This window comes from Mus pahari, chromosome 6 (genome assembly GCF_900095145.1).
Source record: "Mus pahari chromosome 6, PAHARI_EIJ_v1.1, whole genome shotgun sequence".
NCBI classification, from domain to species: domain Eukaryota; kingdom Metazoa; phylum Chordata; class Mammalia; order Rodentia; family Muridae; genus Mus; species Mus pahari.
In genome coordinates this window covers 933736-937718 of record NC_034595.1, presented here as the reverse complement: position 1 = coordinate 937718, position 3983 = coordinate 933736, and positions in this window count along the sequence as shown.

Genomic DNA, 3983 nt, shown 5'->3' with positions numbered 1-3983 from the left:
CGCTTGGCTACAGACCAAGGGGTTCACTTAGGTTTTAACTTTTGAAAAAATTGTGTTAAAAACATATAATCCAAAACCTAGGCTATGCTCACTTGTCTAGTTCTAGGCTGACCTCCAACTCAGAAATCTGTCTGCCTCTGCCTCCCAAGTGCTGGGATTAAAAGTGTGTGCCACCCCTGCCCAGCGATGAGTGGGTTCTTATAAAAAGTAAACAAAACTGATAGTAAATACCTCATAGGTTCTATTGTGCGCAATTACTTTGTCTTTGCATCTTCATGGTTGCTCCTTTCTCTGTTCAATTTGGGACTGACCTGCTGAGCTTTCTGATCTGCTTGAGTCATTCCAGGTTCCCTCTCCTTCCTCTTCCCCTTTCTCTTTCCCTTCCTTTAATCTTCACGATTGGTCTGTTGTGGTCTGCCTGCCTGTCCATCTGTTGTCAGTGTCTGTCTATCTATCTATCTATCTATCTATCTATCTATCTATCTATCTATCTATCTATCTATCTACCTACCTACCTGTCTGTCTGTCCATCTGTCTGTCTACCTACCTATCAGTAGGTTTGGAGGGTAAAGGTTCTTGCTGGGTTGCTGAGTAAGCCCAATGACCTGAGTCCCAATGCTGTGGCAAGGATCTGTCACGGCAGCACCACTCCTAGAGCAGGAAAGGAGCTGGAGACAGCAGAATCCCTGAATTCACCCTAAGTGAGAGACCCACTCTCAACAAAGGGGAAGCAGCTAACCCACTCCTGAAAGTTCTGCTCTGGTGTGTGTGCACACGCTATCTGTCTCCCCACCTATCTATCTGTTCCCTACCAGCTATCTATTAGCTATCTTCTTACTCCCCAGCTTCTAAACCAGTTGTCTTCTTTTGCAGCACCTGTGTCTTTCTCATCGCAGGTGAGCGTTCTACCACTGCTACACATCCTCAGCATTCTTTTACCTGCCTCCTTGCTTTTATTTATTTATTTTTTTATTATTTTTTAAAGATGTATTTTTTATGCATATGAGTACACTGTAGCTGTACAGATGGTTGTGAGCCTTCATGTGGTTGTTGGGAATTGAATTTAGGACCTTTGCTTGCTCCAGTCAGCCCCACTCGCTCAGGCCCAAAGATTTATTTATTATTATTATAAATAAGTACACTGTAGCTATCTTCAGCCACACCAGATGAGGGCATCGGATCTCATTATGGATGATTGTGAGCCACCATGTGGTNGCTGGGATTTGAACTCAGGACCTTCGGAAGAGCAGCCAGTGCTCTTAACTGCTGAGCCATCTCGCCAGCCCCACCTCTTTGCTTTTAAGACAGATAGATGTTTATTTACATGTATAAGTGTTTTGCTTGAATGTATGTGAACCACATGCATCCCTGCTGCTTACAGAGGCCAGAAGAGAGGGTCCAGTCTCCTGGAACTGGAGTTAAAGACAATTGTGGATTGCCTTGTGGGACTGGGAACCAAACCCAGATCCTCTGCGAGAGCAACCCTTGCTGCTAACCACTGAGCCATCTCTCCAGCTCCCACCTGCCCTATATGGAGAGAGCCTCACAGAGTTTCCCAGGTTGGTCTTGCATTCTCTCTGTAACTCAAGCAGGTCTTACAGCCTTCCTTCCCCAGGGCTCCAGGGTAGCTGAGAGTAGTCGGAGGCTCAGGCAAGCCCTGCTCTCTTAGCCCAGAGCATCAGGGCTCAGTAGAGCTAGCTGACCGGGGAAGCTTTGAAGTTTAAGGCGGGGGGGTTGTTGAATGGTGACAACCCCCACCCCATCCCCCGCCAACCCCTGCCCCATGTCTTCAGATCTTCACGTTTTTAAAGTCCACCTAGACGATTCTGACACGTGGTGGCTCTTAGGACGTTCTTAGCCTCTGCAGAAACTGCTCATTCTGAGTTCTGGATTCTTCCTGGTGTATGTTTTTGCTTCATGGTAATTCACTACATCTACGTCTTTATAACCTGCTTTTAACCTCATGTATAACATTTCTATGTGCTTAAATATAATGCAGTCCAGGATTCTGTGGACATACATGCTTATTACATTTATCTTATCAGTCTCCCGTTGGATTGTGACTAGGATTATCCTGAATCTATGAATTAGGGATTTTTTTAAAAAATCTTTATTCTTTAGGTAAATGCTCTTTAGTAGTACGGGCCATTCACAGTGGGAGAAGCTGGGTAGAAGCTCTAACAACAACCCACTGAAGGAAGGGAATTCCTAGTCTATAGACTTGTTTATGTTCTTATTTATATAGACTTATTCATATATTTATATTATTTAAATCCTCGTTTATAGAGGGCCTCTGAGTTCAGCAGGTGAGCGTAGATCCTAGACAGGATACTATGGCTTCATTTATCATCATTTATCATCATTTATCATCCATCCTGTCCTTTGCCTCGCCTTGAAGCGGCTACAGGCTAGGAGTTTAGCAGCTCGGGGGAGGTGCCAGAAGGGCAGTAGACACTGTCTACAGGACAGCCTCTGTGATCTCAAGACATACTCTGTGGAACCGAAGTTAGAGCCTGAGGGCTTATGGGCATCAACTTTATTTCTGGTTATTTATTGATGAAACTGGAGCATCACTGGAGGTAAGTCCCTCCCCTTCTTCATCTTGTACCAGACAATCAGCCGGTGATCTTTGAGTGAGGGATTACACCAAGAGATGCTATTCATGTGGCTCCATTGATGTGCTGATGTCTGGATGAACTGAACTAATAGGCAGATGAGACAGGAGCCTCTTAGGCATAAGGGTTTTACAACATAGGATGATGGTGGTGGTGGTGGTGAAGATGGTGATGATGATACAGGATCTCACTCTGTGGCCCTCACTTGGCTTGGAACACACTTTATAGGCCAGGCTGACTTCAAACTCACAGAAATCTTCCCGCCTCTGCCTCCTGAGTGTTGGGATTGAAGGTGTTCCTTGTACTTTGAATAATAGTGATTTTCTTTAGTTCAGTAGAGAGAGGCAAAGAGACAGGATTACAGGTAAAATATCCTCTAATAGCTACTGACACCCACAGGAGGGAAGCTAGGGTAGGAGATCCCGAAGCAACCCCTGGTCTATATTTTTAATTTAATTAAACATTTTGATATTGCAAGCACACACACACACACACACACACATCAAATAGTATAACACACCTCAATGTGGTAATGCATATGTTTGTATGTGACTAGTTGTAATGGTCATCTTTTAGATTAATCCAAGAAATGGAATCACTAGGTCATAGATCTAAACATATTACATTGGTTGTGTATGTGTGTGCTGCAGTACACATGTGTAGGTCAGAGGTTATCTTTCCAAGTGAGTTCTCTCCTTCTACCATCTGTGCTCAGGAGCTAGACTGTCCCCTATCAAGGCCCCTCCCATCCCCCATCCCCTATCGAGACTCCTCCCACCTCCATCCCCTATCAAGGCTCCTCCCATCCTCTATCAAGGCTCCCTCCATGTCCCCATCTCCCATCCTCCATCAGGCCTCTTCCTATCTCCTGGGCTTTTCCTTCCTTACCCTTCCCTGACGCTAGCCTGCCCTCACCCCTCTCCCTATAGCTGGAGGCCGATCTGTCTGAACCTGATTAGAAGCTGCTTGCTGCAGTGCAAATGTCCACTAAATGGAGAACCATGAGCAGAGAGCACGGCCATCGCCCAAGGAGGATTTGCTTGAAGCTCAGTAATCAAATACTTCCAAGCCCGTTCCCACGGAGAGTTAGGGAAATGAAGTGAGTGTGGGGCAGACACCAGTTCTGCAGGGGCTTCCTCGGAGAGTTAGGGAAATGAAGTGAGTGTGGGGCAGACACCAGTTCTGCAGGGGCTTCCTCTTCACACCTGCGATGGCCAGTTTGTTTATTCAGATTTTTCTCATTTCCATGTAAACCACATTCGCTGATGGCGATTTGGCTTTGATTCTGTATCTTCCTTTGCTTTATTTGGTTAAGAAACAATCGAGTGCTCATGCGCTCATGCACACACACACACACACACACACACA